The sequence below is a fragment of the Topomyia yanbarensis genome, chromosome 2, assembly GCF_030247195.1.
Source record: "Topomyia yanbarensis strain Yona2022 chromosome 2, ASM3024719v1, whole genome shotgun sequence".
NCBI classification, from domain to species: Eukaryota; Metazoa; Arthropoda; class Insecta; order Diptera; family Culicidae; genus Topomyia; species Topomyia yanbarensis.
In genome coordinates, this window is record NC_080671.1 from 82,397,674 (window position 1) to 82,423,594 (window position 25,921).

Sequence of the window (25,921 nt, forward strand, 5' to 3'; positions counted from 1 at the left end):
ACAGTGTACTCAGAAGAACCGGAATGCTAGTAAAGTCCCATCTTTAAGCGTAAAAACATAATTCCAGATTCCACCATTTTATGCTCACCAATGATATTTTAGGAGCATGGAGATATAGAGAAGAGTAGATAAAATTTGAATGAAATTAAGACTCTTTTGAAAGATGCTGGGCAATGCAGCAAAATGAAACAGTTTTTTTCTGTCATATATATATATATATATATATATATATATATATATATATATATATATATATATATATATATATATATATATATATATATATATATATATATATATATATATATATATATATATATATATATATATATATATATATATATATATATATATATATATATATATATATATATATATATATATATATATATATATATATATATATATATATATACATATATATATATATTTGGCCTAATTTTTAACTTTATATTTCATCAAACTCGATTAGATATTCAGTCATTGATTTGATTTCGATTGAGAATCCTGACTGCCAGTTTCAGGAAGGATAGAAAAATAATTCGATGAGATTTATGTTCAAGTTTGTTATCTTTTGGGAATCGTACATTTAACAGAAATCGCAATAGTAAATGAGAAATAAAGGTTTTGTCTATTGTACAAAGATAGCGATCTCAATATAAAAGTAGATATAGAAAATATCACCTTTACCCGAAAGACGTGTTGCTGTTAATGTCTTCAGATTCTGAACTGAACTGGCAACTCTGTCTTCTTGATATGTTGTCTTTGCTCTTATCCTATATTATGAGGGAAATCTTCAATAAACAGACTTGTATTACTTTGAGAATTTACTGAATATATGGCCCTGCCTGATATTTTCTTGTTCGTTTGCTGTTGTGGTCCGTGTTCAACGAGTAACTACTCCGGAATTTCTTCTTAAAGGAAATTATGAAACATTGTTTTGTTCTTTTTTCTAAGATTGTGTGAAGTGTGCTCGATTTGGAAATAAAATTTCAGGACAAGCAAAAATCTGCATCTATAAATTCTGATGAAATGAATCCACCCCAAAAGATAACAAACATGGTTTCCAAAACTCGAAGAGCTTTTTTATTTTTTAGTCATCTTTCTTTTAATGTTGATAAAGACAGACAGGATTCTCAACCCAAAGTTGCAATAAAATCCGTCGTTTATTACAATGACTCGAACTGTCTACTTTATTTCATTCAAATATAAAGATTTGAATTTAAGCCAACTGTATTTTACCAGGCAGGATGGGATCAGGAAGAAGGGTCATTCTAGTTTACATTTGCTACTCCCTAGAGCGAGAAAAGAAATGAAAAAGGCATGATGAAAACTGTTACTACATTAATAAACATCTTGAAAAGGTATAAGATTATCGAATAAATTTTGTCAACACCTTTCCGAACTTCCTTGTTCATAAAATGTCATTTTCGCCCAAGACCCGGAGCAATCTGAAAATATATTTTTTCTGCTGAGAATGGGACTTTGTATACATTGAAATTTATCTGAATTTACTGTTCATTTAAACCCAACATTTTTTGTAAGTCCTTGTTAATCGACTTCTTAATCCATAGCGGGGCACATCTAAAAAGTGATAAAATTTTAACAACTTTCTCGGGTCATTTTATATCGATTTATATCGTTCTACGAAGTTGTAGACAATAGGATTGTTCATCAGATTCACACTTTTAGTATTTTTTGAATGTCTATGGTACCAATTAGTACCAAAAATACGAATTAATTTCATTAAAAACTTAAGTTCTCAATCAAAAAACTTTAAAATAAAAAGTTGTTCAGAATATTTTAATTTTACTTTTAAATGAAAGGGAAAAGTCCATTCTTTCAAATCCCGAAATTTTAAAGATGCCGAATTTTTTTGAATAAAGCAGTTGGACAAAGACACCGTGCCTTATTGATGGTTCGCCAACCCGTTACAGTGTTGCTCACAACTCGTATTCTTCCATAGACCTTACGTTTGGTAGTCCAATTATGTCAACCAATTTTAGCTGGGAAGTTCATGACGACCTTTGCTCTAGTGACCACTTCCCAATTGTTCTCACGCCAGTGGGAAGATCTAACGAAGGTTCAAAACATCCACGTTGGATAGCTGGTTCTGCACATTGGGGGAATTTACAATCCCTCGTCACAGTTAATATCAATAATGGTAAACCATCCCAAGCCCTTGCACAAGTAGAACCGTTTACGAAGGCAATCGTAGATTCAGCCATAGAAACCATCCGCAAGACTTCATCCACCAGAAAACGATTCAAACCCCCATGGTGGAATCAGGAAGTAGCTCTTAATATTAAAGAAAGAAGGAAAGCTATATGCTCATATGAACACTGAAACACTTCTTCAATACAACTTAGCCAAGGCCAAAGCAAGAAGATTAATTCGAAAATATTCGTCTGACAAATGGAAAGAGTTCGTATCGACCACCATACCCACTACTCCAACCAGAATTGTTTGGAACAAGGTTCAGAGCATGTGCGAAAAAATTAAACCAAACTTAAAACCCTCTTTGAAAGTAGGTGACGTACTAATACATCTCCGGTTGAAATAGCAGAAGAAATGGACAAACAGTTTGCGTGCGTCAAGTACCTACAACTATCCAAGTGATTTTCTTAGAAGGAGGACCCAGCTTGACAATATTGATTTCGAAGATTTAGAAAATGATAATCTCAATATCCCATTCGGTGTGATAGAACTGCAAATAGCTGTCGCCAGTTGCAAAGGTTCTTGGAACCGACGATATCCTCCACCATATGCTCCAACATTTACCTATCGATGGTATGTTGTATTTTCTCGAGATTTATAATAACATTTGGATACACCATGTGTTACCAGAAAAGTGGAGAGAATCAGTCATCATCGCGATTTTGAAACAAGGAGCTAGCATGCCTATGCAAGCTTCTAGAAAAACTTTTAAATCGAAGATTGCTGTGGTTTCTTGAGACCCACAAAATTATCGACCCTACGCAATCAGGGTTTCGAAAATATCGAAATACAATGGATAATCTAATATCGCTGGAATCTGCTATCCAAGGGGCCTGTAATAAAAAGGAATAGTTAGTCTACATATTTTTTGATCTTCAAAAAGCGTATGACATGACTTGGCATCCCCAAATACTTCAAACACTTTCTAAAATCGGAGTTCGAGGTAACATGCTACATTTTGTATATATAACTTTTTACAAAACCGAACATTTAGAGTCCGTGTTGGTAACCATTCTTCATCTATCTTTGTTCAAGAAAATAGTCTACCCCAAGGATCCGTATTAAGCGTCATTCTGTTCCTATTAGCAATAAACTCAATGCGACTTTGCTTTCCTGTCACCATCAAAGGGTTCAAATTTGCCGACGATACAGTAGCGTTCGCATCAGATAAATCACTACCACTTATCCAAGATAAACTCCAAGATTTTCTACTAAGACTCGAAGAATGGTGCAAAGCCACAAGTTTTCGATTCTCAACTATAAAGACAAAGGTCATTCAATTTTGTAGAAGAACAGACTGTACCTCCGACCCAGAATTAAAGCTACACGGCGCATCTTTCCTGTTGGTTAATGCACATAAGTTCCTGGGAATACTTTTCGATCGAAGGCCTAATTGGACTGCACATATCAAGCAATTGAAACGAAATGTAGACCAACCTATCCAAATTATAAGAACTCTCTCGAACACCACCTGTGGCTCCCATCGCAAAATTCCGCTTACTGTGTGTTCGCAATAGCGAAGATTTACTTCACGAACGAGAATATTCTCCGACCAGAACATTCTACAACCAGCATGGCACGCTGCACCGCGAAACATCTCGAACCCTCCAAACTGCGCAATTCGCTTGCGAGGCCGCAAACGAGAAAGAAAGAGACGAAAATGCGCATGCGCCAACACACAGCAGCACGAATCATACCGATGACCAGGGTTACCAAAAATACAGAATAATCTGCATTTATACAGATTTTTCAGCCATTTTCAGACCAAGAATCTGTATGTGCAGATATACAGATTTTTATGTGTATGTACAGATTTTTGAGAAATGATGTTATAAAAACTATTTTTTTGAAATATCTTTTTCTGTTTCAGTAATACATCCTCTGTGTCTCTCTCAGCTTAGCCCTCTATATTAAAATACATTTTTACTTTTGAGAGTGGTCGCACATTCTGAAAGGTAAAGGTTTGTAATACACTCAGGTTAGCACCCAGCAAACGCCTGGCTGAAGTCTATTTCCAGAAACGTTAATTGTAATGCTCTGTGACTTTGTTAATTCTCAATTTTTTGTCCAAAAATTCGATAGCTACATGGGTCGACCTAATGTATATAACATTATATATCAACAAAAGTATTTAAATGAAGAAGAAATTTATTTTTCCATTGTGCACATCGGTAAAGTTAAAGTTTCTGGATGTAAAATTTCAGAACGATTTGTAGTGTTTTTTATGAAGACGTAGACAGGTCCTTGCTTGACTGATTTAAACCACAGGAATTAATATCTTCGATTGATAATCCAGCAAAATCCAGGTTAAACGACTCAACTGATTCGATACAGATATCGACACAGATTTTTCGAAGAATAAATACAGATGAAAAGATTTTTAAGGACAAAAATACAGATTTAATTTTGGCAACCCTGCCGATGACGCCATCCCGCGCGCTGATTGGTTGGCCAATCAGCCATTCGTTTCGCTACAGCAGTCAGCGTTGCCAATGTTCCAGATTTATTTGGAATCTTCCAGATTTTTCCCAACTGAACAGACATTTGTTCAATCCATACATTTCGCCAGATTTTTTAAATTTTGCCAGATTTTTCCAGATATTCTGAATTTTACTTTACACCCCAGTGAGGTTTCCATTATGCCAGATTTATCTGGTACAGCCAAAGTTTTTTTAGGCCTCCAGCCAACAGTAAAATCTCTTATTATATCAGATTTTTAAATTATAGAAGTTGTAACAAACAAATTTTGGAAATCCTGGTCATATTCCATTAATACACGTTCTAGGACGAGCAAAATTGGTGCAAAATTTCGATGATTTTAAGGTCGCTGTCAAGTGACAGATTTTGCCAGACATTTTTAGTTGAACTGCCCGATTTTCTTCAAAAATAGTGGCAACCCTGACAGCAGTGAATGATGTATAAATAGCAGAACCCGTCCGCAATAAATTCATTCAGTTTCCAACCTTTGTGAAGAAAAGTGTAAATGTAAGTGAAAGTAATAAAATAGTGTAAAAGTCACAAACTGTTCATTGGACTAGTTGAATCTCGAACGTTCCTGTTCCGCCTGGTTTTGTCTCCATTCAGCTAGAATTTTCTTGTCGCATTGTGGCGCCAAGGGAATTTACCCAGTGTTGGAAGGTGGTATTTGGATTCTCTCGTCGTATGAAGAAGCGGCGCCAGCGGAATTCACCAAGGTTAAGTGTCAACCATCCGTTCCGATTGCTCCCATTAAGTTTTCTCCCTTTATGTTGGTAATGAGACCAACACTATGTATAAGTCTTGTGATGTCCAAACTAGAATACGAGAGTTGCCATCAATGGCAAGAAAATTGGAAAAGCCTAACAGAAAACAAACTTCGACAAAACCAAACAACAACATTGAGGCATTGATTGCTTCTAAAGAAGAGATGCTGTTGTGCCTACTCGGACACGTATCGGTCATACAAAATTGACACACAAACACCTTTTTGAACGTGAACGAGCCCCATTATGCGTAACATGCCAATCCCCACTAAATATAACTCATTTATTTTCTAATTGTATAAAATGTCTGGATCTTAGAATTAAATACCGAATTTCCCTTAATTCTTTGAAGGAGAAAGGAATTCACAGGGATCTTTTGAATTTCCTGAAGGAGTCCGAATTATATAACCAATTGTGGATAGTTTTAATTAGGATTAATCTCTAGAGGATAATATAGAATATTTATAATAATTTATATTTAGATTAGTTTAAGATACGATGTACTCTAAAATTTGTAAACTCTGTATTAGATAACAGGTGCAGATAACCTATATATGTTGAGCACCTTTAAATAAATAAAAAAAAGAACATCTCAAGCTCTACTTCCACCATTTCTCCGAAACCTATTGCAAATGTTTGGGGTATAATAGTTCAAGGTGTTTAAGACAGTGCTAAGCAGTACTCTTCAGTTGTAGAGCATAGGAAAGCATTCAAATCAGAAACTGGTATCCATAAATGTCTAATGAGTACTCAATGCTTTCTTTGAGACAGTCTTCCCCAATTAACATCGAACACAATACGAGAGTTACACATTTTTCAAACTGTTTGAATCGACTTAATGGAATGTATAATTATATTGTGTTACCATAGTGAAGTTAGGGCTGAATACCTTTCCAAAAGTTCTAATAACAGAAGAAACAGCTGATCTGACCATTAACCCACAAGCCTTATCTGCTTTTGACCGTTTCTGACTAATAAAGCAAGAATTATCGTTACAGTTAATTCCGGTTATACTATCAACGCTAACGTCATTTGTCATTTTAATCCAAATGTTTGGCGATGCGGAAAATTTGCACACGGCGAGGTCTACGTCAAATATGGTTAGTGCACGCATGAATAATTTGGACCTGGAAGTCTGGACAATTACATTGTAGTTAGTGGTTCACGTCTTCTAATTGACATCAAATAAGGGTTTACTTCTGTCGTTTTCCATTGAATAAAACCGGTGCGGTGGATTGCACTGGTTTTGCACTTTCTAGCAGAAGTGGGAATGAAACACGTCTACTGGCCAGCTTTTCCGCTGGAAAGTGCAGTACCAGTGCGTTCCCCTTAACTAGGGGTTTTCAATGAAAAACCCCATTCGTTGCCGCTGTCTGCTGTGTGTCTGAAAAAGTCTTTTCCATAAAATAACGTTACTTCAAGATTTTTGACAAGCTATAAATATTTGTTAGATTATGTTGTATCGGTGAGCAACTACGATGTGTGTTAAAAGAGAAAAATATTTTCTACTTGAAACCGTGGAGATACCATTCTCTCTCAGTTAATTAAAGTTTGACACTAATAAAATCGATGGATGAATACCCTATGGCCAGTCTAGCGTATTCGCCAAACCATATAAGCTCATTCGCAAATGTACTTCAATTTATAACCTTTCTTCTATCTGCGTGTTGCCGTTTTATGCGCTTCGTTTGCGTGACTAGTCGTACGCAAGTCGTTAAATTATGGTAATCGAGATGCATCTGAACGGCATTTCACGCTGACGGACGGAGAGTTATCGTTCTACGGCGAATCTTTATACCAAATGATGGTGATATAGCAAAAGCCTTTTACATAACTTTCCAACGCGGCCGATAGCGTTCAAGTGTCGTCAATGTGATACCTTGCTGCAACACTCAAGGTGCGGATGATAAAGTGCATAGGTGCTTGGTGTTGTGTTAAGAAATATCAAGTTTTCATTCCAACCCGCGGTCCGATGCCTCCCATTAACTGTGTTACCCATCAGAGTGCTCTTGAGAAATGAGCTCTCCCCCTGGAAAGCACCATCTATAGAAATGATAGAGCGGGCGGTGACGATGTAGTAACGAGAGCTTTTTGATGTAAATGTTTCGATAGATATGATTAATAGTGGGACGGTACATGTCAGGGGTCGCGATAGTACTTGTTTGGACTTCAGAAAGTGTTGGCCATAGCTATCGATTTCATCGTAATGCATACGATTTGTTGCGCATTGAAAGCACATTCGAAACAAATAAAAAAAATTGAGCTGCAGATTCTATCTTATTCTATAATCTGTATTTCTGATAAATTGACATACTTTGTAGAATGCGCCCTTTTACATCGACATTACAATTAGCGACAAAAAGCTTTCGGGCAAGAGTTTCTGGAATATTTTATCGTTTTCGCAACTTCTAATTAGGGTGTCCCAAAATGACATCATGTTTAAAAAGTCATCGGGCTTACTTCATAAATGAAAGGTTAAGGTTACCTGTCTTAGATTTTTTCAGCATTAATTTATTTTTTTGGAGATCCAAATGGAGAAGTTTGGCGAGTAAGTTTGTAAATTTTTTGATCATAAGCGTGGCAGAACACTTAGTAAAAAGTGCTATTTTAGGTATTCTGCATAGGGAAATTCAAATGGCGGAATTTTTGGTGAAAAATTGCAATTTTTATTTCAAGTAAAAACCCCCTTAATTGAAAAATTATCTCGAAAACTCTACGCAGAAATTGGGTATTTTATACATATAATGTGTATGCAAAGTTTGAAATAAGTCAATTGAGTAGTTTTTGGATTACAGTTAACAACGCAAATCGAGTTTTTTTTCCAGAGACGTTCTACAAAAACCTGTGTTTTTGTAAAAATGAAGTTTGTTTTTTAGGCTGGAACCCTTACCCCCTCTCCATAAGAGCGTTTCCAGGGGAGCGATCGAAGTTTTTCGGACACTGCACGTGAGGCATGGTTATGTGGAGTCTCTTACCCAGTGCGGTAAAATATCAATTTCAAACGAAAATATTCATTTCAATTGAAACTGCGAGACTTTCACTGTAAGCATACCACCACTATATCAGTTGAGTTCTGCTGCCGTCTTCGTTTGAGTCACTTAGAGTTCACTGTCAATTGACTAACAGGTTCTGGTCATTTGACGTTTTTGCCTGTTTAGTTTCTATTGAAAACCAACCTCACATTAGCACGGTCTCAGTTAATGGAAGTGGGCCATTCCAATGAACCACTCACAAATGAATATGAATGAACACTCACTGACATGAAAATAACTCCGACCAAGATAATAAATACATACAGGGTAAAGGCTATGATAAGACGATGCAACTCAAGACGGATACAGGTAGGAACATTTTTTCTCTGTATGAGTGAGGTTGTACTTTTTTTCGATGAAGCTGATAAATCAGGAGGATATGAAAAAAAGAATAATCAAATGACGTAGTGGGCTTTTCTGTTAATATAAGTTTTGCTTTGGTTTGGCAATCATTATTTTTTATCAGTAGTTTCGAGATAAAAAGGTAAAACCCGGCCTTTTCTCTCTTTTCATCGTGCGCCAAAGAATCGGGATGCTCGTCCAGATGATTATGTTTACTACCAGGGGCCCGGTGGCCATGCTTTATTTTACAAGTATAAAACAAAAACACTCAAAAATGACCAATATTCCGAACCATTCTTTCTCCTCATCTTGGAGCAGTTGTCTCTGTATTTTTAGTTTTCTTACCTTTCTTGTACCCTGCTGAATAATTGTTGACAGATGACTGTATGCATCTAGCGAGGTTGGCAGTGCAGCATATTTTTTTTTTCATCCCAGCCGAGGTCGTCGAGATTTTTCTGAGGTGAAAATTCTTCCTTCGGAAGGGATGTAAGGCCGTTGGTTTCCGGTCCTTGAGTTGATGGATCGATATCTAGTTACTAACAAATATCCTCCTCCCGTGATACTTGTGGAATGCGCAGTAATATATACGACCTCTAGCAAAAGCTAGTATCGGACGAACGTTCCTTCTGCGATCTACGTTCGGACCTGGCCGATGCCGGTTTAGATCAATAAACACTTTAGGATTACCAGGAGTTGCACATTGAAAGATGTTTCCCTAATCTCAAAAATAATTACCTTCTGATTCCCTTGCAACTTCAGCTAGTCCAGATCGATGACGGAGTGGCAGCCAGGGGTGGTCGCACAAGGTAAAGCTCAAGCTCAAGCTATGGTTAAAGTCATTTTAAAATCAGAGTGCAACATGGATACCATTTAAAAGGAGCCATTTTGAAATCCAAGATGACGGCCTTTGGTTACTAAGAAACAGTGAAAACAACTATCAATATGCATGTAATAAAAATGTTGGATTGATTAGTACCAGATAAATTTTGGCGAAATGTGTGTTAATAAAACGGTCATTATTATATGTATTATAGCAACATATCTAAATATGACAAAGAAATTGGCTGCACTGCCAACCTCGCAACTGCCATTTTGATGAACGCAGCAAGGGGTCCTTCAAATAACCAACACAGTTCTCCCGTAGATCCACGCATGACAAACTCGAATTGGTGACTACGCCGTCGATCTCAACTTTGAGAGTGGGCATGTAGATGCGGTAGTCCGTCATAAATGACTTGTCGGCAATAACGTAATTTGCTTGACAGAATGTCACAGTACTGAGCTTGTCTGGACGAACTAGCAAGATATCTTGGTTAGTATTTCCATTCGAAATACCGAAATAACTGGTTTTAATACAACCTTTCAGAAGATAGTAAAAATTGCAGTATTCATATTATTCATTAAATTTATTTTGATTATTTCATGAATTTCATATATTCATTTCATTCATCTTATTCGTTTTATTGTTTTTATTGATTTTATTTATTTTGCTCATTTAAATCATTTTATTTATTTTATTCCTTTAATTAATTTGATTCATTTTATCCCATTTAACCATTTCCTTTTTCTCCATATTATCCATTTTATCCTTTTCATCCATTTGGTACATTAGATCTACTTGATCCATTTGATCCATTCCTTTTATCCGTTTTATACATGTTATCCATTTGATCCGTTAGATCCATTAAATCGATTTGATCCATTTTATCCATTTTATTCATTTTTTTTATTCCATTTTATCCAATATATGCATTTCATCCAATATATCTATTTTATCCAATCAATATATCCATTTTATCCACATTGCTCATTTTATCCATTTCATCCATCTTGCTGGTTGTATTCATTTATTTTTTTTAATTCATTTAGTTCATTTAATTAATTTAATTCAATTGAATGAATCACAGTTCATTTAATTCAGCTAATTCATATACTTCATTTAATTTATTGATTCATTTAATTTACTTTTCTTAATAAATTATTTAATTCATTTAATCCATTCATTAAATTCATTAAACTCTTTACAGACATTTCAATTAATTATATTATGTTCATTGGATCCATTAAATTCATTTAATATATTCAATTCATCTAATTTATTAGTTCATTCAACTCGTTGAATTCATTTAATTCATTTGATTAGTTTAATTGATTTAATTTATTTATTTATTTTCATTAATTTAATTCAATTGAATGAATCACAGTTCATTTAATTCAGCTAATTCAAAAAATTTATCAATTTATTAATTCATTTAATTTATCTTATTCATTAAATTTATTTAATTCATTTAATCCATTGCATTCATTAAATTCGTTAAATTCTTTAAAGTCATTCAATTAATTATATTAAGTTAACTGAATTCATTAAATTCATTTCATATATTTAATTCATCTAATTTATTAGTTCATTGAATTTATTGAATTCATTCAAATCATTTGATTAGTTCAATTCATTTAATCCATGAAATTAATTTAAATAATTAAATTCATAACATTTATTAAATTCATTAAAGTCATTTAATTAATTTCATTAATTTAATTCATTTAGTTAAATAAATTAATTTTATGAATTCAATTAATTTCATTATTTTAATTAATTTAATTTATTTAATTAATTTAACTCTTTATTTAATTTAATTCTTTTAATTCAATTTATTCATTTAATTAATTTGATTCATATAATCCATTTGATTCATTTAATTCATTAAATTCGTTTAATTCATTCTATTCATCTATTTAATTCATTTGATTCATTTAATTAATTTGATTCATTGATTTCATATAATTAATTTAACTCACTTAATTCCTTTACTTTATTTAATTCATTTAATTCATATAATTAATTTTATTCTCTTTATTCAATGTATTCATTGATTTTATTTTAGTCATTTTTCTCTTTTTAATTTTTTTTCCAGTTCATACGATTAATTCAGTTTATTCATTTTATCAATGTTATTATTTATGTTCAATTTATTCCTTGTATTAATTTCATCCAATGACTCAATTTAATTTATCCTTTTTTGTTGACATTGTCTGTCTGGATTAAGTTGGTTTTTTATATGTGTTTTAAAGATGGCTTCAAGATGGTTGACCGATGTACTTACGCAACCAAAACTGTCCTGTCAGAATGAGTTAATGCCCCGCATTACCCTAATAGAGAACCAGTTGGTTGTATGGGCTCAAAAGCATTGTAAAAGTAAATGTCGGATCGAATTCCCTTAGATGGTCGGGCATTGCTTATTTCCTCATATCGTTGAGGATAGAAGACACTTCGAAGATCTATATGCTAGTGATTGTTGACAACCGGTCCTAACAAACAACAGCGGCGATAAACTGTGATAATTTTAGTTACGTTTGTGTTTATACGAATCCGACATTAGATGATTGTTGATAAACGCTCGTCTCTTAGATCAGGTTCCCAAACAGACTCTATCAAGCGTTACATTATGTATAATATTATTCAGTTGAAAAATGTATAACCTTTGAGATAATTTTCGACCCACAAGATAGATACGATAAATAAATTATTTTGTTTTGAAAATTTGAAACCATTGAACACATTTGCCTTCACACGGCATACCTACATATTCACATAGGACTCAGGATGATGAAGATCTGGTCGAAACAGAGTCAAGGGTGCTATCTGGTCCTACTTACCGATGACGACAGTAATCATTATTCATGTTGATCAAATATTCCTATCGATGCCATGTTAAAAAGAGATAATCACTCTTTACAAAAACAGATCGAATCATAATCAACCCTTGCACCAGACACGACTCGGACGAACTGCATCAGTAAGTGAGAGTGGCGTTGTTTGTGCTCCAAAGAGTAGGTCTGTGGTGGCTTTGATTGATTTTAACCCGTTATTATTGACACCGGCGAATGAGACGCCGAATCTGCCGTTCAAAATTCCTATCACTATTGATGGGAGGTTATTTTGTGGCTTGCTTCATGATCCATGCCGCTCGATGGTGGTGGCAGCCTTCGCCTATTGAACTACATCAAACAAAGAGTGAGATGTCGCGTCGGTCGGTCGGTTCGACGCCATTAATTAAAATGTTGATGCTGCGGCGTGAATGGACTTCGTTGTACTCTAATTGGTATACATTTGGCTCTTCTTTGACAACATGTTGGAAGGGTCGGTGGAAATTATGGTGCATTGTGTTAGGTATTTGAAATTTGAAGGTACTGTTCGAAGTCTTGTATAAGAGTGAAAGAAAATGTTACCGTAAGGTCAAGACATTAGTTTGGGAAACCATAACCTTCGTGCAATTTTTTCGTAACCTTCCTTTCGATATAATATGCTTAAAGCTGGTGTATTGTGGCATTTAATTAAAAATTGTAAACGTAAAAATATAATCAAAATTGCTTGCAGTGGCGGTGCTAGGCTGTTTACTGCTCTGGGAAAAAAATTAAATTTGCCGCCATCTAATATCGAAATATGTTCAGATAGAATTTGGATTTATCAGTGGATAATCTGGACTATCAACACGCGCACTCTTCAATCCAGTGATTTTCGCCCACCATCGAATTTTCTAGCCAGATTTCAATCTCCGAATTTTATTTCAGTAGAAACTGAGCCCGGAAGAGCGAATTCTTAGTGAAGTATAACCAGAAATTTACCTTCTATGTATTTTTCAGAGTAAGAAAACATAGTTTCTTCATTAAAATTACTCTTCATTTGAAGAAATAATATTTCATTAGAATTGGACTGATGAAAGTAAAAACATCATCTTCTTGAGATATCTGCCGTTCGACATCCAGCGTTTGATCGCCAATGGCGATTTGTAATGTAGATTTCATTAGAATGATTGCACAGCTTTTACAGAAAAAAATTGTTCTAGCATGTATCTGTTCTCTTACGTATTGTACAACGTTCATTTCAACATAAATTTTTTTCTGGATCTGCCCCTGTCCACAAACAATTAGAATCGTCGTTTGTATAGCAGAACAATTCGAGAATGAGCTACTCTACTTTATGTGCAAAACAATAATTTTGTTGAAATTTTAACTCGCTAAAAAATATAATCGTTTTTTTTATTTTTGTCAGTAGAAGCATCAAGGGAAAATAAACGTTGGTATCAGGGAAACTGATCTCATGTATGCCGAGAATCGGCGAAACAGAAGGTCATTCTTCCGCAAACGAAGGGTAGTATCTCAAATCCTGGCGAAAATGGCCCCAAATAATTTTTTGTGCTTTTGCCTATTTTTTTCGACGAAATTGTTTTTAAACCATACTCTAATGAATGATTTCAGGAAAATAGGGTTTTCAATTGATAATTTTTGTATGTAAGTGTTTAAAAAAGGTAAATTTTTAACGGATCTTTTAGCTTTGAATTACATTACTCCACAATTTTCTCCCTCGGCATGATACTGTACCTTGATGTGGTCCGGGGGCTTTTCCACCAAAGCAGTATTACAGTGATTATATCACAGAAACTTGGGATACGAATATTTTCTTTTTAGTTAAGTTACATTGTGATCAATTTTAGTACTTAACTTGGCGACCTTTATTATCCACTGCCATGGTCAAATAATATACAATGTGGGTTTAGGGCCCAATTCTCTCTGCAAGCAAATTTCTTATTCTCTCATATACACTATCAATCTCTCATTCCAAACGTACAAACGTGGCCTACACGATAACACAAACCTGGTCACAAATACGAACGCCCGCGTTCTCGCCAATATTCAAACATCCCGATTGATTAGGTGAACGTTGGAACCTAAGAACCTAAGCTCGCGTAATCATGAATCGGTTACGTCCGGAAGTCTCCGCCCTTGATCCTAGCAGCCCAAATTCATGCCTTTAGTTAGACCAATAGAAATAAAAACTAGATAAGACGCCCATGCGCGGTCATTGAAGAATACGCGAACATGCGAATGGCCACACGCTTACAAAAATAATGTGCCCACGCGAAGTTACATACTAGCACACGCGACAAAAATGTCCACATACAAACGCTCGAGTCCTTCGCGATCATCCACGCACGACCACACTCACGATCTCGTAAAAAGTATAACACCCCGGTGACTAAGTGAATGGTTTAGCACTTATAAATTAACAATCCCGGTCTCGAGAGTGAACCTCCAAATGCCCGTGTTCGCGCGATCATGAATCGGTTTCGTCCGGAATCCCCTATGCTAGGCCCTAGTAGCATAAGTCCAATGCCGTCAGGTGGACCAATCAAAAATATAATGCTCATATTCACTAAACTACATAAAAATCGAATGTATACACACAAAGTCACACACACGTGACAAACAAATATAAAAATGCTTGAGCCCTTCGCGACCGTCCACGCAACCTATACTCGCGCTCTTCCAGACATTATAACATCTCGGTGATAATATGAACGTCTCAGCACTTGTAATCACTCAAATGTAGTCTTAAGCGTGCACCTACAGTCCCCCGCTCTCGCGCATTCATGAGTCGTTCACGTCCTGAAGTCTCTATCCTCGATTCCAGAAGTCTAGGTCATGCCTTAATTGAATCAATTAGCTCTACAGCTTCAGTAGGACAACTCTCGAAAAAAATCGGCACATTATTAATACTCAATAACAATACTAACTCTTCTTTTTATTTTATTTTTATTTATTTTCGGTCTCATGCGTTATATTCTTGTGATGACCTTTTCGAGCTCATACATCCAAGAAGAGCAACATTGCTGCCAACAATGATTCTTCTCTGCCATCAGACGTCGCCAGGTTTTAGAACAATGGAGATGTATTCTCATACTCGATGGAATCAGATAAGTAGGAACGATCAACAAACTGCAAGTAGTACACGTTTCTTATTTTAACAAATACAATAATATTCGTATTAAAATATTATTTACAGGCTCCACATATATCTCAACACAAACAAATACACAAATGCTTGACAGGTGACTGGGCCAAGTGCATTCACTCGTAGGATCTATCATTTCGAGGATCGCCTCGATTCCACGAAACCAGTGCACAAGTAAACTGACATAAGCTAGTCTCATCTGGTGAATGCATGCAACCTGGAAACCCCAGACACGACAGGACGAGACGGACAGACTGGACGCGACGAGGCCTAGTTCAGAGTTTTTGGGCATTCTGCAATGCACGGTTAGTGACCTAAAAAAGAAACATTCGGCATGTTATTTTTCCTTTTATTACTATATCTTAAGTTAGGTTCATACTCACACTCACCAACACAATCAATTGCATATTCTCTCATATACACTCACATCCAAAACGCCCAAACGCCCCTAACTTTCGCGATAACACAAACCTGGTCAAAACGCGAACTTACATTACAATTTCAATCATTCACACACACCTACGCTCGCAATTTCGCCAACATTAAAACACCCCCTTACTTAGGTGAACTTTTCAGCACCTATAACTTTACAACCGCGGTCGCAAGCATTAACCCACCACTCGCGCGATCATAGACCGGTTACGTTCGGAATTCTCTACTCTCGACTCATGCCTTCAGTTGGACCAATCAAAAATGATGCTCATATTCGCCAGACAACACGTTCCTCTACCATACACTAAAAATTAATCATATTCACGGTCCGCGCGCGATCGTTCACGAATACACGTGAATATGCGAATGGCCACACGAATTTAAAATCGAATTTATGCACGCAAAGTTAGAGACACGCTAGCATTCAAATGCTCGAGCCTTTGGCGATCACACTATTACACAATTAGTAAACGCCGCCGCTAACCCAGACAGATATGCACTCCTGGACTCGAACGCTAAAAACCACACCTTCCACGCATACACCACCAAGGACTGAACATTAGATTCATACATACAAAGCAACAAGTAATAATTACAGGTATTCGTCTGGCAACCGGGGGAAGTACATCTCAAACGCAGAACTTATCATTTCAATGATGGCCTTGGATCTGCGTTGCCTGTGTTCAAGGCACCATAGCTTTGTCCGTCAGGTCAAGGATGTATGAAACCCGCTAGCCACCACCCTCGGCCCTAGCTGCCCATAAAGGGATAAAAAAAAAAAAATTACATTACTCCACAATTTTCTATATTGTCCATAAACTAAACTAAGTATACTAAGTCAATATGTGGTACCAAATTCAGATTTTCATAATAAACACCAACAATTATGACTAAAAGAGACGCATTTTTGTTATGCTTTCTTCTTTTTTGAAATGGGTTCAAAAAGTGCCAATTTTGTCAATATTATTAAAAAATCGGTAGTGTAAAAAGCATATTGTCGGGCAAAGACGTTTATTTGGATTATCTTCTCCCCGTCCCACGAAAAAAACATTCCCAGTTAATCCCAGTAGCGTTTACAAAAGTTTGTAAATATTATGTATTTGCCTAAATATAAGTAACAAAAAGTTGTTGAGACTATACAAAACGTCTGAATTATTTATTTATTGTTTCTGTAAGTATTTTTCCATTTTATTGTGATGTGAATACTTTTTTAATAATAATTATTAAAAATTAAGACCTTATGTTCATTAATCTATCCGATCCATTATGACAATTGTACTTACATACTTAGAAAGAATGAAAATTACATTTGACGTAAACAATATTGCGACTATTTTCCTGTCTAATAATGGATTTATACATGTTTTGACATGTGGTATAAAATAGTGTGTCACTTTTGATGTAGACAATTGCTTTAAGATGGTTATTGCATTAGGCCTCGAAAGTGGTGCATCGAGGAAACCGAGAGGGCTTATGCGCCTTTTTTATGTTCTATGTTTTTTCACACAATGCACCTGCGCATACTAACGCTCAACCGCTAGTCTGTGCGCGGTGGCGTGGCCGACTGACGGGTCGACGTGGATTGACTTTTGCTGTGTACCGTGTTTGCAAATATTTTTTGACAGTTTGATGGCGGTATTCGTGGACGGGACTCACAGTGGGGGCCATTGTGTGTCCATTTGACGGTTGACTTTATCATCGTGCATAAACTAATTAAATTAATTTAATAATTAAATTATTTTAAAAATTGCATTAGTAGAAACCTATTAGTTGTCGTTTTGTAATAATTGTAGTTTTTAGAACTAGCGAACAATTGTTTTGTGCTAGTCGTATGTCTATTTGTGTATGTGTTCGTCTGAGTGTTTGTTACAGTTGGGTCAGATAATGGCTGCAGAACTGGCGTATATGATAGAATAGTGGCTGATACTTCCGGTGTTCAATTTGTGCATTCGATGCTATTCATTCGGGAAGGTCGGATTGGATAAATTAAGGTACAATGAATCTACCGACGCACGTGAATCATCCATTCCCGGCCAGCATAGCATGATGAAAGTCGAACATAATGCGGTTGTCGTTAATGGTAAATAAACAACATTTGCTGCATTTAGACGAGTTAAAGTAGTTTGATTGCATTTTACATGTGTTTTTTTTCAATTCTTCTTCATTAGTCTGTTTCTTTTGTATATCTATTAGTTTGCTTTTCCATTACTCATGTATACCAAAATACTATCGATCAATTTATACACTTCTAATAAAGCTCTTTGTATTTTTTTCTTTATTCGGAATGTTATGATTCCTTTTATTAGTATATCTCTACTATACCCTATCTATATTCATATAGGTACAAACGTACAAACGCTTGTGTCCTTCGCGATATCAGAAACCTGGTCACAAACGTTACCATGCAACTGCAATCATCTACACATACTTACACCCGCGATTTCGCCAACATGAAAACACCCCGCTAGTTAAGTAAACGTAGCACCCAGTGGCGTAACCAAGGGGGGGTTTGGGGGGTTAAAACCCCCTCCGAACCAAAATATTTGAATTTAAGAAAAAAAGTTTGATGCTGACTAGTTTTTTAAACATTCAAATAATAATTTTGGAAATTTATTATCTGTTCATTACATTGAGAACATAATGTTTTAAACGTTATGAGACTTTTTGTAAATTGTGAGAATGGGATCTCGTAACTAATATTTTAGTGAGGATCCTATAGTTGATAAATCATGTAAATATCAAGCAAAATAGCTCAACGAAAACGCCTACATAGAAACTGATGAAAAATGGTGTTTTACGCTTGTCTCTAACAGGTCAGAATCGGTTTATATGTGCATTTGATTTTTTTGGGTTATCACTTATACAAAGTGCCACTAGCTAAGATTGGTAATAAAAAATTGAAATTTTTTCAAGTTTTTCGCTATTTATGATGTACAGTTGGATATCAAATTGAATGGCGCCATGATACCATAATATGGAAACCATCAGCTTTTGGAGGTTTGGTATTTAGCAGCAAAATTTTGTTGATTAATTTTTTCAGTTGGATGCATTACTAATTCCAATCAAATTTAGTTCGAGACTTAGTTCCTTCAGCAAAGTTTTCAAGAATGTTATTGCAAATAGCTTGATTGGAGATAAGTATGCAACCCGTATTTGTGCGTTATAGCCCATATTGCACTACGACATCCCTTATTAACGGTTATAGGCGGCAACAAAGAATTTGGGAGAACACCTTGTAGATGACGTTTACTATCCTAGTATGCAAAAGTGACTTCAACGCCACTTTGGTCAAATTTAACTTTTTCGTATTTTTAAGATCACTACGAAAATTCGCATCTTTCAGTGCAAACGACTTCAAATACAAATCCATATTAAATTTGCAAAAGGGCTAATAGGATTTGTAAACAAACTTTTATTTTGATGATTTCTCTTAATTTACTATAATTTCAAAGCAGAAAACAATTGAAATTACTTCTACGAAGGGTAAAAATTTACATTAACGCATATTTTTCGTGAAATTACACTCTGCAGCAGATAATGAGCGAAACAAGTTTGTTTACAAAAAACACTTTCGCCCTTTTGACAAATTAATATTGAAATAAAAAATAACCTGCTTAAACGCGAAAAGCAAAGTGGCGAAAGCATGCTTTTACCCGCACCATGCAAGATTTGAAAATTGAAAAATCACCTTTGCATACAAGGGCAGTTCAGTAATGTGATTAATCGGTAATTAGTTGCAATAATCCCGCTTAACACCATTTTTATAGATGGGACATACTACTCCCTACATCCTATACTTCGGTAAAATCTCCTCCTTCCAGATCTTCAAAAGCACCCAGTGGAGTGCTCTAGCCAATTCCTCTACTCTGTGTTTGAGTAGCTCACATGGAAGTTGATCATTGCCAGCGGTTCAACTGTCCTATTTTTTTCATGAATCTTAGGTAGACTGCGCGCGTCTCCAAGCTGATTCTTGCATTACTCTTGTCGTCTACTGCTTCGCTATTTAGGTGTTCGTCATAATATACTTATCAATCGTGAGAATTTCTGCACATTATTTGTAAGGTGTATCCTATGCGATAACTGGTTTACACAATGCCCCCGGCCTATCAGGATGTTTATGTCACCGATGACGAGCTTAACATTCCGCCATAGACAGCTATCATAGACATGCTCCAGCTGCACATAAAATGCATCTTTCTCGGCTTCGTGAGGTCAGTGCACATTGATAATGCTCTAGTCGAAGAAATGGCCTTTGATCCACACTACACACATCCTTTCGCTGATCACCTGCCACTTGATCACGCGTTGGCGCATTTCGCCCAGCTCTTGTGCCGTCGCTCGATCCCCGCATTTCCACACCGTCTAGTAAAGCTCCTCCAATGCTACGGTTTCGAAGATGCGAGTTTTCAGCTCATCCTTTTCTCCTTGATTGATAGTAAAGTGGTGTTCTAACAGTCTAACCTCGGTCCTAGCAGTCTAGACTCATGCCTTCAGTTGAACCAATCAAAAAAGTGACGCTTATATTCACTAGACAACACGACCTGGAACTAGTGATATGGGGAAACTGACTCCCTTTTATTATCTGTACCATACACTAAAATTAAGCATCAGATTCACGGTCCGCGCGCGATCATCCAAGACACACGCGAATATGTGAAACGCACATGGTTATAAAACAGAATTTATACATGCGAAGACATACACGTTAGCACACGCGACATACAAACGCACCCGCGATTGAACATGTTAACGTACAAATGCTCGAGCTGTTCGCGATAATACACGCGATCGCGAAGTCTCTACCCTCGCACAAATCTGAACCGTACAATGAATATCACATTCAGAATCACGGCCCGCTGCTATTGGCCTAAAGCGGTATTTTAGTGGGCACCATTGCCTGTCTTGTCTCCAGTAAGACAACTCTCGAAAAAATAGTCTAATAATTAGAAATTTTATTAGTGTTTTAATGTAGATCAATCACAAAAAGCTGACCAACGATATTATGAAGTTTCGTTTACAATTTGTTGTAGATTCTTTTTTAAAAGAAATTGTTCATTATTAATTATAAATTTTCGATTCATTTTGAGTAGGGGAGACCGGGGTTAGTTGGCGGTGTTTTCAGTTTTCAATTTTAACCGCTTTGATTTTGGTAGATCTTGCAAAATAGAACACGTTACATGAACGGCGGACTGTTGGCAACATCTCTGAATTTTATGAAAATATTTGATACGTTGTCCTCATTTCTAGAGACAAAAATATGTGACGCGGAAAAGCCGCCAACTTACCCCAGCCCCGGGGTAAGTTGGCTGCATGTATGGGGTAAGGTGGCGGAATGCCAAAAAGTAAACAATCAAATGGAAATTTGATTACATCAGTGGGCCTTATGAAATGTACCGATCGTCTTTTCAATAAAACTGTATATTATTCGACACTTTTCATTATATTTCAGTCTCTATGCCCCGTCATTTTGACTCCATATTCAAAAGCAAAATTTCAAAATTCTTCAGGCGATTGACCCAAATAGTTGTCCCCTGCATTGACGAGAGATACAAGAAAAAGTTTCTCTTACTTTGGAGGGAATTCCAGAAATGAAAATATTTGATGACTATTTTTGCACTGCAAATAGTACCGCCAACTTGCCCCGGTGCGTCACCGTCAACTTACCCTAACCGCACATTTAATAAAAAGGATTTAAAAATTACTTTTGTGTATGGATAGGAGTAATATCTATACACCGAGATAAAATAACTAGTGAATTCCATAAGAATCATTTATGATTCAGCGCCACAAGTATCCCATATGAAAATCATAGGTTTGACTTATGACTCGGAGGAAAAAATGGCCATCGAGCCACTAAGAATTTTCATAAGTCATGCTAATGAAATTTTTAAGCCATCTTTATATCTTTCATGCGACTGGGCTTATGTAAATCATCATGCTTGAATATAAATTTTATATATGAGATGTTATGAAATCCATAGATGTATCATATGGCACCAGTTCGAGAAAATATTAACTCCGCATCATATTTTTCATTTAATAACATATATTTTTTATTTAAACGAATTATTTCACATGAATATGGAGCTAAAGATAAGTTAGTTTGATGTTTTGATGAATTTGTGATGTCTCATAATATTTCCAAAAAGCTGTAAATGAATGGAAAAGAAGTTTTGAAAGTTTGAGAAAATCAATGCATTTCTTATGAAAGTAATGTAAAATATGGAGCAATGAGTAACGAAGAATATTTACTTACATTTTATTTCCCCGAATTCGAAAAAAAACATTAAATTCAATCCAGCCTAGTTTCCTATTTTCACTGATTTCATATGGTAAAATTATGACATTTGCACAATAATAGGATTATGAACGTCATTAAATACGTCTATAAATTTCATAGGGCGAACTTATGAAATACATAAGCGTTCAATGAAATCAAAATTGTGTAGCTTCATAAGTTGCAACTTATGGAATTCTTAAGTAGATGTCGCGTCGGATACTGCAAGCTCTTTTCACGCACTATCAAAAAATATAATCATTCGGGGAATATATTGAAAACAACCTTAAATAACACAAAATAATTAAAATTAAGAAAATTTACAAAGTATACTCAAAACCACAATAACGCCTACAGCTTCTACAAAACAAAATGTTTTGCAATAAAAACACGCTGGATAATGTGTTTCACATTACATGAGGCTCACAACGAGAGACAGCGCTTTATGTCTAATAGAAACGGAGAAAAGGGGATTCCGCCAACTTACCCCAACTGCCAACTAACCCCCCCCCCCCCCTCCCCCTCAATGCTATTTTGAACCGAGGTTATTTTCCAGATACCGATAGAAGTTATATCAAAAGGTTCATAAGACGATATCGTTTTCAAATGCAGGAACTCTGCTAGGTTTATGTAAGATCAGCTTGGCAATTTAGAGAAGGAGATAGTGGAAAGACTTATTTGCACTACAGAGAACCTAAACTCATTGGATCTCAAATCAACCAATTTTAAACGCAAAAAATATTCTTTAATTTGTGGTGTTACGTTCAAAAAATCGCGAAGCCCTCTTACTGACACTCGTCAACCCTAGTAACATCGTTAGATTTGAATAAAAAAATTAAAATAAAGTGGAATTTAATTTTTTTTATCTCGTCTCTGCATTACACTGCTAGGAGGGTTTACGATAATTATTTACTAGCATATCGTCCAAAACTATAAGAAATCACTTTTCACTACTCTTTGACATATGATAAGCAGAGGTGGGAAAAAACCGGTTTAGTACCGGTGCGGTAAACCAAATTTTCACACGATTTTGTGTTTCCTTTACATCGTGTGCGGTCTTACCGCTGGTTGTGTTTCAACGAGACACGAAAACCAAACTGAGTTTCGTTTACACAGCACCGTGGTTTGGTTTTGATTTTCGTTTACCGGTGCACGAGTATGGAACGAAACACGAGAATACCGAAACCAAACTTCGGCTGTGTTGCGGTTGTGTATTCGGGTTGATGTTTATCGGCTATGCTAGTGCTGCCAGCATTTTTATTAGAAATTCAGTGCATATTTATTTTAGATATAATGTCAGGTATTTTTTCGGTAATTGAAAAATTGTTCTGAGACATCTTCCATGCACAACAAAAATGTTCCTCGTCATTTTGGAAGAAAATAAATGACTTACCTTAACTCAATATTACGGCATTTTCATGATGATTTATCATCAGGAACTTTGCAATATGGGTATGTTTGGTATGGGGAACTGCCCAAAAATCGAAAGTAAAAGGAAGTTTAATAGCATTCGCTATTTTTATATGAGAGACTGAGAGCAAGAGTGGATTAAAATTTTGTTCAGAGCAAAAGTGGGTTAAAATATTCCTTTAGATCCGAAATTGTATATTTATCAAAACTTCAGGCAAAAGCGGGTCAAATATCATTTAGCGCAAAAATTGTTCGACAAAATTTTCAGAGCAGGAATGGTATAGAATATTAACCCATTTTTGCGGTACGAAAATAATACATAGGTTCATAACAGGTGTTCAGAATATTTCTTATTCGGACTTGTGAACAGAAATCGTAAGATTTTGGATCCGTATAGGTCAGCAGACACCGAAAATGGACCATTGCCGCCATTTTAAAATCCAAGATGGCGACTTCCGGTTACCACAAAATAGTGAGAACCAGCATCAATATGGCTGTCATTTTAAAAGATATGGTCAGCAGACACTGAAAATTGACCATTAGCGCCATTTTGAAATCCAAGATGGCGACTTCCGGTTACCACAAAAAAGTGAGAACCACCATCAATATGGGTGTCATTTGAAAGGATATGGTCAGGACATCGAAAATTGACCATTACCGCCATTTTGAAATCCAAGATGGCGACTTCCGGTTACCACAAAATAGTGAGAACCACCATCAATATGGGTGTCATTTTAAAAGATATGGTCAGCAGACACCGAAAATTGACCATTAGCGCCATTTTGAAATCCAAGATGGCGACTTCCGGTTACCACAAAATAGTGAGAACCACCATCAATATGAGTGTCATTTGAAAGGATATGGTCAGGACACCGAAAATTGACCATTAGCGCCATTTTGAAATCCAAGATGGCGACTTCCGGTTACCACAAAATAGTGAGAACCACCATCAATATGGGTATCATTTGAAAGGATATGGTCAGCAGACACTGAAAATTGACCATTAGCGCCATTTGGAATCCAAGATGGCGACTTCCGGCTACCACAAAATAGTGAGAACCACCATCAATATGGGTGTCATTTTTAAAGATATGGTCAGCAGAACCGAAAATCGACCATTACCGCCATTTTGAAATCGAAGATGGCGACTTCCGGTTACCACAAAATAATGAGAACCACCATCAATATGGGTGTCATTTGAAAGAATATGGTCAGCAGACATCGAAAACTGGTGAGAACTACCATCAATATGGATGTCATTTGAAAGGATATGGTCAGCAGACCAATAATTGACATTTACCGCCATTTTGAAATCCAAGATGGTTCCTTCTGATTACCACCCCTCACCACCATCAATATGTGTCATGTGAAAGGATATGGTCAGCAGACACCGAAAATTTACCATTGGCGCCATTTTGGAATCCAAGATGGCGACTTCCGGTTTGATTGATTTAATTGATTTGATTGATTTGATTGATTTGATTGATTTAATTGATTTGATTGATTTGATTGATTTGATTGATTTGATTGATTTGATTGATTTGATTGATTTGATTGATTTGATTGATTTGATTGATTTGATTGATTTGATTGATTTGATTGATTTGATTGATTTGATTGATTTGATTGATTTGATTGATTTGATTGATTTGATTGATTTGATTGATTTGATTGATTTGATTGATTTGATTGATTTGATTGATTTGATTGATTTGATTGATTTGATTGATTTGATTGATTTGATTGATTTGATTGATTTGATTGATTTGATTGATTTGATTGATTTGATTGATTTGATTGATTTGATTGATTTGATTGATTTGATTGATTTGATTGATTTGATTGATTTGATTGATTTGATTGATTTGATTGATTTGATTGATTTGATTGATTTGATTGATTTGATTGATTTGATTGATTTGATTGATTTGATTGATTTGATTGATTTGATTGATTTGATTGATTTGATTGATTTGATTGATTTGATTGATTTGATTGATTTGATTGATTTGATTGATTTGATTGATTTGATTGATTTGATTGATTTGATTGATTTGATTGATTTGATTGATTTGATTGATTTGATTGATTTGATTGATTTGATTGATTTGATTGATTTGATTGATTTGATTGATTTGATTGATTTGATTGATTTGATTGATTTGATTGATTTGAT